This window comes from Ooceraea biroi, chromosome 1 (assembly GCF_003672135.1).
Source record: "Ooceraea biroi isolate clonal line C1 chromosome 1, Obir_v5.4, whole genome shotgun sequence".
NCBI classification, from domain to species: domain Eukaryota; kingdom Metazoa; phylum Arthropoda; class Insecta; order Hymenoptera; family Formicidae; genus Ooceraea; species Ooceraea biroi.
Window position 1 is genome coordinate 22,545,412 of NC_039506.1, and position 13,716 is coordinate 22,559,127.

Below are 13,716 nucleotides of genomic sequence, written 5' to 3' on the forward strand. Positions count from 1 at the left end.
CACACTATCATACCTGAGCATACAGCACACAGCACCGTCGCATAAGATTTCACAGCTGAGACGCTAACGCGATTTCCGTCCCATTCATCGAAGATGCGAACCATCCGTCGCGGTTAACGGCACGCAATGGGGCGGGGACAGCGGAAGGACGTACAGTTAATCCGATGGATTAATTAACGTGTCGCGGGCCGCATCCTCCACTGCGCTAAGAAGCAGGCCAGGAACAGCCGGGCAATGAGTCGGCTCCGCGGGTTTCTCGTACTTTCGGTGCGGCAAACTTGGTAAGCTCGGGGAGTTATGCGTTCTCCGGCAAACTTGCTCCCCCGGTTTGTGCCCGAGCCAGCACGCAACGCCAGCGCGCGCCGGCAGCCGTGTTACGTGGCTGTACCACGTACACACGGGCTAACTTGAATAATAGACATTGTTGTACGAATTAGGCGGGTAAGGGTGCTGGAGCACCGAGCGCGCTAGCCACGAGGAGCCGAGGTCGAATCCTGCGCGCGGGCCTTCTGACGGGCGACTTTAATTAACGACGTCTGAACATCCAGCCTCCGCCGGGCGTATTATTAACTCGTCCCTCTCGTCCATCCCGGCCATCCCATCGTGCCGAGTCCTAAGAATTCGAGGACGTCGATGGTTTCCTGATGGTCCGTTCAGCGCGTCGCCCGAGTCGGCGGAAAGAAAGAATGCCCTGGTCGGTTTACCGCGAGATTCCGTTGCCATTTAAATTCACAGCCCTTATGATCTGTGAATTTAAAAGATGCATTGTATTTGACATCACGATTCTTCGAGTCCTCTCGGTGGAGCATGACGATAAGAGAGCAACGCGGATGCGTCGCGCGTGGGATCTCGAGACGCGGACAGATGCGCGAGAAAAGGCGGGGAAGAAGTTTCTCGGCCGGAATTACGATTCGGCCCGGCCATAAATAAGAAACCGGCGGTTCGATATAACTCGCTGGATTTCCATACGATGATAAAACGGACGCTCGAACCCTCGCGCGATGATTTATAAGTTCCCGACGCTGCCTGTCGGGAGAATCTTTCTCGTCGTGCAGCGATTCGGACGGCTTGATCTGTCTGAGGATGTCCGCGCGCGATAACCGGATGTGTCTCGCGTACCCTGCATGTGTCCTTCCTAATCGTACTGGCGAACAAGCGAGGAATGCACAGGACCTTTTTGTTAACGATCCCGAAGGCGTATCTACGCCTCCCGTATAATTTTCTCGCGATCGATAGGTCACGATACGAGAGAGTTACAGCCGCCTATACAAGAGCCTATACAAGAGACAAGTGGCCTCTATCAATACGTTTGATGAAATATGGATTGTTCCCAGAAGACCATGAGGCCAGTTCAGGAATAGAATCGAGAAATCGTCCAAGGCCTTATAGTATTCATGCTTGATGTACGATTGGTGGATCGTACTGCCGGTTTTCGTCTCGCGTTCGTGATGTTGTCGTTGTAGATCTTAGCACTGGCGGAAATAAGTGAATTAAGCAGCGAGTGTCTCTTCCTTTTGGTTCAATGAAAAATTTACTTTCCGAGATCTCCCAGCGGGTAACTCGGTTAAAGATTAGAATTCCCATTTGTCACGAAGTAATTGCGACGTTAAACCGCTTTAACGAATTAAATTGGAGAATACACGTGACACACGCGGAGGTCTCCCGGTTCTCGAATTCGCAAGCTGGCGAAACCGCAAATGTAATTTACACGTCTATGAAGATGTTATGAAGATGTATCTTAATTTTGACTTTAATGTAATGAGAACGCGGGTACTGCTAACCGGCGATTCACGAAAATTGCAGATCCGCGATATCCGATCGACTCAATAATAACGTAACGAAAAATATCGTCGAGTCGCCGCCCCAATAATCAATTGATGGGCGTGAGACTGTTTCGCGTGGCTTTTTCCATAAATACCGAAAAAAGAAACGAGGCCGGCCATCGGAAGAGGGCGTCGGTCCGAAATTAAATTATCTTCTCGTTTCTATCGCGCGTTTCATTCTTTATCACGTCGTTCGGGTCGTGATTTATATCGCGTGATGCACTGGCGCCGGTCATTTGTCAAGCAGCTCGAAAATATCTATGAGAATCTAGGAAGTCCTGCGCGCTCACTCACATAGATTGTAGATTTGTTGACAAAAAGTTTGGTCATAAGTCAGCTGACGAAGGGCCGCGTCTCCTCCGGTGTCGCAAGTTCGAAAATACTCGTTGGCGCAATCAGCTGCACCCTTCGGTCACCCTCTCAAAATATAGCTGACGGCGAAGCTGGAATAATATCACGATACAGGTTCCATTCTGCTTGCATAGCTGACTATTTGACGTCTCCTGAATCGCGTTTCCGCCTCTCTGATTTTAATCAACCGCGTTGCCATGACGAAGCTAAAGTCCACGATTTGATGAAAACTGTTCGATTATCGGTAAATTCGATGTCTCAATGCTGTTAGTGACTCAAAGGTGAGAGGATGTGTCGAGACAATCGAAGCAATTAGCGTCGGTAAATAGATTCCAAGAGCAAAAAGGGAGAGTGGATTAGCGGAGGAACCCCTCCGCGTAGCTTTAACGGCAAGTTGGAGGGGCGGAATCATGTACATAACGAGTGCTAAAAACTCACAATACATAAAAACAATCGATTGCATAATTAATATCTCCAAACAGAGTAAAGCGGCTCGAAGTAGAACGAGAGTTTGAAAGGTTTTATTTCATCGCATTTGTATTACTGACACAATGTAGATCAATGCAACACGTAATAAATAAAGATAAATTAAAGAAAAGATATTACTATATTGCGACATATCGTTACATTCTGTATTTTTAATGTAACGCTCTGAAGAGAAGCAAAGTCGCTTGCTTGAAGAAGTTAAAATTGAGGAAAAAAATGTTTATCCAATTAACTTTTATCTCACGAACCGAACGCCGATCAACAATCTCATTATCTATGCAAATTTTGAAGCTGTTCCTCGATGAGTTTATAAGTTGTAGGTGCCGGACCAGAAACGCGCGGTCGTGCAGATTGAAGAAGTAATCGATAACAATTATCAGCAGAATGCTTTAATTATTCCGCTGGCTTGCGGACCATTCTCGTCGAAGTTTTGGTAATCGAACGAGCGGGAGACAACGACATTCTCCACAGCGGCGACGAACATTCCCGTCAATTTTTAGTAGGGCAGAACAATAGTCGAAATGACAAGAGAAAGAGCGAGAGAGAGAGATTTCCGTTAATTAATATTGGAAGGATCTCAACTAAAGCCTCGTCGCAAAACTTTCGGGTCTTCCTCAGGTTTCAATTTTTCCACTGGAATTTGATTGACTCTATTATTTTATTGTTTTCAAACTTATTATCATCGAGCAATATCGTTTTGAACATCGATCACATCAACTGTCCAATGTACACACGTACATTGTTCCACTTCCTGATAAATCGGTCGCAAATGCTCAAGCTTCATTTTAATTTGAACTCGATAATCCACGATTTTCACCAGTGAGTTTTTCCATGACTTTCGGAAATTCTGTATATTTCATTTACTTGCGTTCTGGAATAATGAAATGAATCCGCGCGAATTTCTGTCGACGTGTAACGTAGACAAAATGGACAGTAGGACAGCAGAAACTAAAAATAGAATAGAAAACGTCTGATCTTAATTAATATGGAGAAGTAGAAGAAGGAGCGGATCCATCAAGAACTTTCTACATTTTCTAGAATCGCTGGCGAGTTTCGCTAATCTTTTCGTCGCAGTCCACGAATTAACACGGTTTCGTGATTACTTCGGAGTTCGTCGCGCGATTATTAACTCGCGAGAGAAGGGAGGAAAAAGGGGGACAGGAGAGTCGGAATAGACGGACCAAGGAGAATTACCGAGACCCCGATTAACATTTTGATGAACATAACAAGCGGATGGAGGCGCCACGTTTCCGGCGAAATCGTCAGATCCCGATTTAAAGGGAAACCGCTGTCGCCGGGCACGGTTTCAATTATATCGTTTATCGCGATAAGCACGCTATTAATAACACGCGCAAGGGATACAGAGATGAGGAGCAAGATGCGCTGCATTTAGTCACGAATGCGTGGCAACATCCCGTGTGCCACAGAACGCTTGGACCGGAGATTAAATTCCTCTTAGATTATTTGCGCGCAGGGGGTGCGTCTTCCTTGTTCTCCGTTCGCCTTCTGCTCGCGTAATGCGACGTGAGAAACGAGGCTTTTTCTCGACAAGTCATTTTTTTTCGCGTAACAGATAACGATGGGATTCACGCGGAGCTGCGATACCGTAAGCGATCTCCTCTCCTCCGTATAATACGGCGCGAGGGTACCGCGCGTATAGCTGTCCGTCGCGCTTCTTTTGTTTCAATAATAAGATGTTCTCACGATGGGTGGTCAAGTGCGGGGAAAATACACGCCGCCCTGCTCGGCTGTGCACGAGTCCGCGTCCGAGGATTTTACGTGCCCGACCATGGTTTCCAGTTAATCCGCAAAGATAAGACCGGCGTAACTATATATTTCTATGTTTATTATACTCCGGTAACAAGGTAAGAGTGGATCTAGATACGACTGTCTGAGAGAGGCTTGGTAACGAAGCATCGAGAATTTCACTTCGAGATACACGTATGTAAACGGTGACGGTGGTGGAGATACGTTTCTCTCTCCCTCTGTGTGTGTGTGTGTGTGTGTGTGTGTGTCGCGTGTATGTTGCCAACTAGTTTGCCAGACATGCTTGTTTGGGATCTGCTCTGGAAACAACGAGATGCATTATGCGTTCCGCGAGGACGGAATCATATTCTTGATTCTTCGTGTTCTCCAATCGCCTTTTTTTCTATAAAAATTCGAATACTCTCGCGATGAGAGGCTCCTCACAGTCTTTACCCAGTTCAACGCCCGAATCAACGCCCATTTGTCTCGTTAATCCGTCTCACAGCTTCCACGGCGCGACGAATCAACCATGAAACGCGTCTACTAATCACCCTCAAGACGTGCAGCTGAATTACGCGACTCCTGCTCCAGCGCGATGGTTGACGAATCAATCGGCCGGGCGAGCTTCTCGCGCGGACCGCACGCGATCGCGCTAATTTGCATCTTCACGAGTGGTCTTGAAAAGTGCGTGCCTTCGCGCGAGCAGCACGATACAGATACGACCACCCAGCGTACACGCTACGGTATTGGATTACGCATTCCTATAGATCGTCACGTGTGTATGTGTGTATGTGTGTGTGTGTATGCGTGCGTGCGTGCGTGCGTGCGCGCGCGCGTATTGCTTGCGTTGCACGCACGCACGTCACACACATACGCACACACAAGCGCTGCACATAATGTACAAAGCTGGATAATGTACAAGGTGGATGGAACAGGTACGACATAACGCGGACCCCCGACGCGAAACGAGGCTTTATATCAAATGCATAACAACACTATTACCACACTCAATTGCTATAAGCTGTAGATTGCGGATTATCCGGCCCGCTCTCTCCCTTGCGCCTGGCAGCCTCCTGGCGCGCGGGCGCGCTAACGTTAATATAATATTAATCGCCTAATGATTATGAATGCCAATTGATATTAGCAGTTGACGATAGGAGCGAGCGAGCGAGCCTCGCAGCTGGAATCGCGCTTAATGCCGTCGCGAATAGCGGCTCGTCATGCGGACTGCGACAGTGACGATATCACACTGTCGTTTCCACGGCACTCGCCGTGGAAATTCGTGCTATCATTGTTCGACCACGTGTGGAGCCATCGGCAAATTGTCCCGCTAAATCGACGATCATCGCGCGGAAGATTTCATTCGGGAGATTAGCATTCTTTGCACAAATCATTCACGCGTCATTAAGAGCAATTTAGACGGGAATAATAAAGTCCGGGAATAACAAAGTGGCGTGTCATCGTTGGACGATATTTTCGTGCGTGCTCCAGAAAAGCAGGGACAAAGAGAGAGAGAAAGAGAGGGACCCTTCTTGTCTCGTCCGGCGTTTAGAGGCGCGGGAAGACCGAGCTGTACGCTGATGTCGTCCAGGAAACATTTAATGGACGTACGTGTCTGGGTTCCTGGGAACCACGGAAGCGCACGGCGTGCACCTGTCGAAACGAACGAGTGTCTTTCACTCGCCACGGAACCGTGACACGAGACATCGCCCGTTATTTATATCGGGAGCAATTTTTCTCCTGGTCGCGCGGCACCATCGGCCAGCGAAACCGGCTGTCAAGATTACGTCCGTGGGACGACGCGGAGAGCCTCGATATCTCTGTTCCTCCATCGGAATTTTAATAACCAACGTCTTAAATAATCAATTACGTATGTCATATATATGGCTATATAAGTCGTGTCATCGTGCAGCACTTAAAATGGATCTCGTATCGTACCGTGCTATCGTCGAATTTAATTTTCATGAAACTGGACGACCTTACAGGCGACCAGAAAGAGAAGCGCTGCGCATAAATCAGCGTGTCACTCAAAAGACGTTTTAGCATATATATATATATATATATATATATATATATATATATATATACATGTATGTATTATTTTTCCTGATTAGAATATGATAATTATATATTATAATATTTCTATCTCACTGAAGGATCTTGCATTCGCAATGGGTTTGTTGATCAGTGACATTTCGTGAATCTATTCAAGTACGTGGATACAAATCAGAAATAAGTTAAATATCAATGCTGTTGGGCATTGTGTGCTGGCAACGGACGTTGAAGCGAGCCATTTGTCAAACATTACTCGGAAACCGAAAATATTTAGCTGGAACATCTCCTTACTAATACGTGCGAGTCGTAAAGTCGCTCGGACGCACATCTGGAACCTCGCAACGAGTGACGAAGGACCGGAAGAGGATGCACGAAGGGGGACCGGGGCGAAGAGACGTCCAGAAGATATTTCCCAACCGGTTGATTTATCCGTTCCACGAATTGGAGCACGCAGTTAATTATCCGTGTTAATCGAGGTAAAACGATTTGCTGAACGGATCGTGACGTTGAAACGTTTATTTCGGTATGACGTTACGTATGACGGCCATCACGCCGACCACTTGTACTTCAATTCCCCGATAGCTTCAATATTTATAGCATCTGACAATGCGATATCACGTTTATAATGGTTTCGAATGAAATACAGATCGTTTCAAGCACGTGACGTATCCATAAATCACATGTTGAACCGTCCAGGTACTCCTTACGCCACTTTTACGCTCGAAGCATGAGTTTTTGACAGTTTAATGATAACAACGGACAACGGCGAAAGATTCGTTGACGTTTAATTCATGCGAGGCAACGTACCCCGGCCCGAGGAGGAGCGCCGATATTTCTTTCGCTTTTATTCGCGGTCCTACCGCAGCAGAATGTGGCACTCGGCCGGGAATTGTCTCCGCGCCGAAACAATGGCTCGAAAAATATTCAGCACCTCGTGTTTTTCTCTATTTAACGCGCGCGCGCCCGCGCGAGTGGGGCCTTTTTCCCCGTTCTGACGTGACGGAACTCTGAGCCACGGAACGGAGAAATAGAGTGTGCGCGAGGCGAAGGCCTCGGGGAAAAAGGGGAAAAAACCGGATTCCCGCGGGAATATGCCTCCAAACGACTCTCGTGTAGCGGAAAAGAAAAAAAAACGAGGAATTCGAGCGGTCCGCGCGCGTGCGTTTTCCGCCGTCGCCGCACATCGCCGTCCGCCTCCTCGTCGTCGATGGAAAATAATGAAAATATTGACCCACGCGGGAACGACGATGCATTATCCCGTTTCCCAGGGCCCGGGGACTCCCGTGCCGGTTACGACGGCATTCGCCGTCGACAACCGCTGCGAGTGTTTCGGATGGGAGAGTAGTCGCTTGCGTGCGGCTTTTAACGCCCCGGTTTTTCGGACGCCTCCTAAGCAAACAGACCTTCCGGCGATGCGGAGGAGTTCCCCCGCACCCTTTTTCCACCATGTGAAAGCACGTGTCGCGTTTTATCCGCCCCCGCGCCATGACCACATTACAACCGGTCGCAGAAGAAGAGAAGAGTGACCGTCCACGTTTTCTATGCTCGCGGCCATCGACAAATATTACTCGCGCGCTGCTGCTTATTCCGTACGCGCGTAGATATGTCGCGCGCGGGACCACTCGGGAATCGTCGTTGACGTTGTCTTGTGTGCTTCTAGTGCATGCCTGGAGAACGTTGAAACGCGTTCGAACAATGACTCGTGAAGCGTTGGAGTTGCACTGAAAGCATCGACGAGCGCGGCGATAAGTTGCACGGGGCCAGTTTGACAGATGAGCAACTGAAAACGCGTAAATCATTAATGGGATTTCACGTTCCCGCCGTGTGGCATGGTAATATGCACATCACTGAGGAAAAACGTTTGTTGAAAGTTACGCCGGTGTTAAACCCAATTATCTCGCCGCTGCAATTGACTCGTAAATAGAATTTTGGTTGACAGAAGCATGCGAAGATATTAGAGAGCTTTAAAATGAGATATAAATGCGCGCCCGTGGAACTATCAGCCCGTCCGCATAAATGCGGATGCCAGGCAAGTGCATTCGAATAAAGTGCATGCAACGCGATGAATTGGCCGCGATAGAAACTCACAGTGGCGCAAAATCGTGAGCGCTATTCAATAACCGCGCCGCAACGTCACATTTTCAATCTGTAAATACGTGAAATGGCGAATACTTATAAATGAATTAATACAACGTTACACCTATATATAGTATGTATATAACGAGCTAGCGCAAAGGGCGTGAAACGTGCAATACTGTAATTCGCATTTAATCTGCCAGACTTCCATTCTTACACGGTCTCTCTCTCTCTCTTTCTCTCTTCCTCCGATTTTCATATTATTTATCTAATTTAATTGTTGATAGGAATGAGAAAATTATGTATACAAGTCAGGTGGACAAAAATTGTTAAACTTTTAAATATTATCTTAACTCTATTTATTCCTTGACCATAACTGGCAAAAAATTATATTAGGGGTGTGATTTAGTTTTGAGGGTTTTTTTGCTCAAAAACGCATGTATTTAAATATGATAATGAATGAATACCTTAATCAAAATATTTTCCTTCGTTTTCTATAACTTTTTCCCATCTTTCTGGCAAGAGATGGATTCCATCACGATAAAATCACTCTTCTTTTCAGTTGATCCATTCGTCGACGAATTTTCGCACTTCTTCGAAATTATGAAAGTGTGTATCCTCTAAAGCGTGTTGCATCGACCGGAACAAATAATAATCGCATGGAGCAATGTCCGGAGAATACGCGGGGTGTGGTAAGACTTGCCATTCAAGCTCTAATAGTGTTTGTTTCACTGATAACGCAACGTAAGGTCGAGCGTTGTCACGAAGAAGAATCACTTTCTGTCGTTTACTCGCAATTGGTGGTCGTTTTTGGTCCAATGCTTGTTTCAACTTGTACAATTGGTGTCGATAACGATTAGCCGTGACAGTCTCATGCGGATTTAACAGCTCATAGTACACTATACCTTCTTGATCCCACCAAATACAGAGCATTACCTTTGAACCGTGAATATTGCGTCTCGGAGTGGATGTTGATGGTTGGCCTGGATCCACCCATGATTTTCTGCGTTTGGGATTATCAAAATAAATCCACTTTTCATCCCCAATAACAATCCGAGACAAAAGACTCTTCTTTTTTTGCCTGGCGATCAACGAAATGCAAATGTTCAACCGGTTCGCAATGGTACTTTCCGATAATTGATGTCGAACCTATTTCCCTTCTTTCTGAATTTTTCCCATTTTATGTAAATGTTTGGTAACTGTTGTACGATCAACATTTAATGCTCTGGCAAGTTCTGAAGTGGATTCTGTTGGATTTTCGTCCAATAATGCTTGCAAATCTGCATTTTCAAGCTTTCTTGGTTGTTCCGAGCGTTCTTTGTCCTTCACATCAGTATCACCACTTTTAAAGCGTCTAAACCAGTATTCACACGTCTTAATTGATGGGGCAGAATCACCATAAGTTTCCACAAGAATTCTATAACCCTCAGCCGCAGTTTTCTTTTGATTAAAAAACAAAAGCAACGCATGTCGAAAATGCTCTTTCGGAAGTTGCATTTTTACGATGATATAAACACGACTGTTATTGCATCTATTGCTATAATGCTACTAAATGTCATGGATAATGTCAACACTGTAAGAAACAACAGTTATCGGAAACAGCTATTGGAACAAACTGACACTACAGCCATCTGTTGCAAAACCCTCAAAACTAAATTACACTCCTAATACAAACGGCACTACGTTTCGACTGCGATTTCAGTCCTTATCAAGTGCGTCAATTTCGTTAACATTCAAAGTTACTTTCTGTAAATCAACAAATTGCTTTCTGTAGATAACAGACTAAATAAAATAAAATAAAATAAAATGTAATAACTTACTTCCAGAAAGCAACCGAACAATGCAACATTACAATAATATAATTAAGGCACACAAAGTCACAAACACCGAGAACAGCATCCATCCATGATGAGAGCTGAGAACGTTCTGCGCTAGAATCTGTTTGCCAGGAAATTTGACCGGTCTGGGCAAAACAACTCCTATGTATTTTTCAAAATCTCATGATATATAGTGGGCAAGTTCTCCGTATCCTTTTGCACATTAATAGTATTATCTTGTTTTTTAATATGAATCATTTCCGCTATTTCTCTCTTTTTTGTGTGCCTGGTGGACAACTTTAACGTTAGACCAGTCAAATTCATGACCCTCACAAAGTCTTTGTCAAAGTGTTGGTTTACAGAAAGTAACTTTGAATGTTAACGAAATTGACGCACTTGATAAGGACAGAAATTGCAGTCGAAACGTAGTGCCGTTTGTATAATTTTTTGCCAGTTATAGTCAAGGAATAGAGTTAAGATTAAACTTACTGGCATTTCATAAGTTTTTATTTGTTTTAAATATTATGCTGCAAATCCTACAATGCTAAACATCCCTTCTGCTCTAAATATTATAGAACATTTATTTTTAATCTAAAATTATTATTTATAACATGTTACTGTACATGTAAATAAATTCTACTTTATATTAACGACGTACGATATTCTGACGTACGCATTTAGTATCACGAGAATCAAAAACAGATGTTAATAAAAATCACACGTGAAACGATATTTATTAATGATGTAGGTGCAGAGCTTTATTTGCGTTACGCCAGCAAAAATATAAACTAATTTTTACTGTGATATGTTATCTGTATTATCCTTTAGAATTATAAAATCACCGACATCCAGCGCTCTCTTTCTTTTTTCCATTTTTATGGTTCGCAACGTGTTTCTGAAAGCTTGTAAAAATGGCACGACTCACCAGCATAACTCCGTCGGCACTATTCTACTGCATTTCTCGTCCTAATTATATGCCACCGATGCAAAACTCGTTACGCACATCTCTCCGCTATCACGTCGCCTTGCATTAACCTGCAGAATGTTTTGCTCGCTTAATTACAATGGCAATTTCGTTAACTGGGTCAGACACGTACGTAACCGTGTAATCCTAGCGATCTACTCATACCTGAAACCTGTAGTTCGATTTACATCCGCTCGTATGTTCTTTTTCTAGGCTTTAGATAAAATCTTGCTTATTATCCACTTAACATTGTTGGGTCTAGAAAACTGACGTTCAAGAGATCATTTACTGGTTTTAACAAAAACGTCTGCCTGAGAGTAAATAGATGCAGCCTCAAGTTAAACTTGACGCAAAGAAACTGAGCGAAGAATTCGTTACTTTCTAATCGCAGAAATATCGCGAAATATCACTCATTATTTTCACAGTATTATTAATTTATCTGAATTTATCTAAATTTACCTGAATTTATATAAATATAAAAATTTATAGGTATTGTTAAGGATATATCCGTTCTTTATTTTTTCGATTAGGTATTTTAAATGCACCGTTCGCGCCAAAAGTTTCGCGCCCGTTATAATGTACCCGCCATAATATATTCCGTTCAAACGCTTCCGTCATCGCTCGGCCATTGCCGTACCGTTTTGGTTTTCGGCCGCGCTCGTTTCTTTCCGTGCTTCTTCCCGCACGAGCCTCGCGAGCAACAGAGATGCCAATTTGCAGCCGCGGCCCCATTGTACGGGTGCGATCACAGTCAGATTCGTTTAAACGTTTGTAAAGTCATTTTGTAAGCGTGGATAAGTCTATTTGTTAGCTGGTTTGTTCGCCAAAGTGTCGCGTGTGAAACAAGTGTAAACAAGTGTAACCTTGCCCGCGCCGCTCCCGAAAGAAAAATTCCAGAGAGTACCGAGCGGAGGCCACACGCCCGCAGCGTCGCCATTTTCTCGTTGATGTACGCAACAGGTATTTATATTAATTTATCCAAAAAAGTTTAGATCGATAAATATACTCGATTGTGTATTCATAATAGTTTGTTCGTGAAACTCGTAATAGCTCCGCTGATGCTTCTATGACGTTGACAATAGCGAAGGATAACCTCGTTCTTGGGTACAAATTTACCGTGAATCGCGTAATGCGCGAGTAAAATTTACTGCGAAAATTGTAACTGTAACTCAAACCTCTGGAGCGTTACGCGGTCCGCGCGCTTCATTATTACGGCTCGCGCAACTTGCAAATGCTCAGACGTGCGCCGATGTGGCTTGACGTGGAGCGTAGTGTCGCGCGGCCTACATTACAAATTGGATATTATGCAATTACTTAGCGATTAAATTAGGCGTTGCTGACGCCGCAATGGTTGCGCTTGCACGCAACACGCACCGCCGCAATTCCTACGTGTGGCCGCGCGGCGGATGTGTTGCTCGTGTTGCTGTAAGCACCCGCACTCACAAAGTGCCCTTAACAATCCGAGCGTTTACTAAGCTCGCGAAATACTTTGTGCCACAACGAGCTGTGACTAATTACGAAACGTCGTTAAGAACATTCTCCGCGATTCTAAGCGCCCCGCGTGCGCCCGCAGGCAGATAAATTGCATTTTACACCATCCGTTTCGCGTCGTACGAGCGCAGAACGAAAACGCTTTAATCCATTAATACGCCGCTAATGCCAAAGAGCGTCAAAGGATAAACTTGATGATTCAGTTTCTGCAAAGCTGTCACGGATGCTCGGCGATATCCGCGCGAACGGAGAGGAGCGGTCGTTGCCGAGTCACGGCACGGTGACGAAGCTTTAGTTAACAAAATGACATTTTTTACGAGAAACGCAATTTTTATTATATTATAATTATAATTTTTATTATACTACGTTTCTCGTGTCTATTTTAACTTGATACCGCGGGGAGGAAAAAAAATTGAAATTCGTCAGTTCGCGCTGCCGATATTTCCTTGAAACTCGGTGTTTTACGGCTATGGAGCGGCGAGTGAAAGATCGGCGAGGGTTCAAAGGATTCCTGTTCTTGCGTCGTTTTTATTTTTCCCGCTCTCGTTCACTCGTTGAGACCATTAAGACCAGACCAGTTGGGTGGCCGATTTTCACCGCCCTCCTCCTCGTCGTCAGTGTCGTCGTTCGCGCATACGTCTTTTAGCTCCGAAAATAGTCGCGCTCGCACCGCACATAACCCGATATTTCTGAAGCCGACGGTTTCTACACTTGGAAATTCTCGGAGGTAACGGTATTTCGGTCGAACACGCGCGGGTGGTCCTGCCGCTGGATATTCGCTATCGACATTGTAAGACGAATTGAAAATGGTGTGACTTGAAATTGCTGCCGGGACCGGCGAGTTATAAATATCGTGACAATAATATTTCGCGAATGGAAAAATTTAGAGAAAGATTTTGTGTTATCC

The 13,716-nt window shown here is 45.0% G+C and overlaps 1 protein-coding gene across 1 annotated transcript in view; it reads right to left on the reverse strand.

The window, feature by feature from the left end:
• The window catches only part of LOC105283503 (teneurin-m), a 603,501-nt gene that overhangs the window by 552,536 nt on the left and 37,249 nt on the right, over nt 1-13,716 (reverse strand). The gene's annotated exons all lie outside the window — the stretch shown is intronic.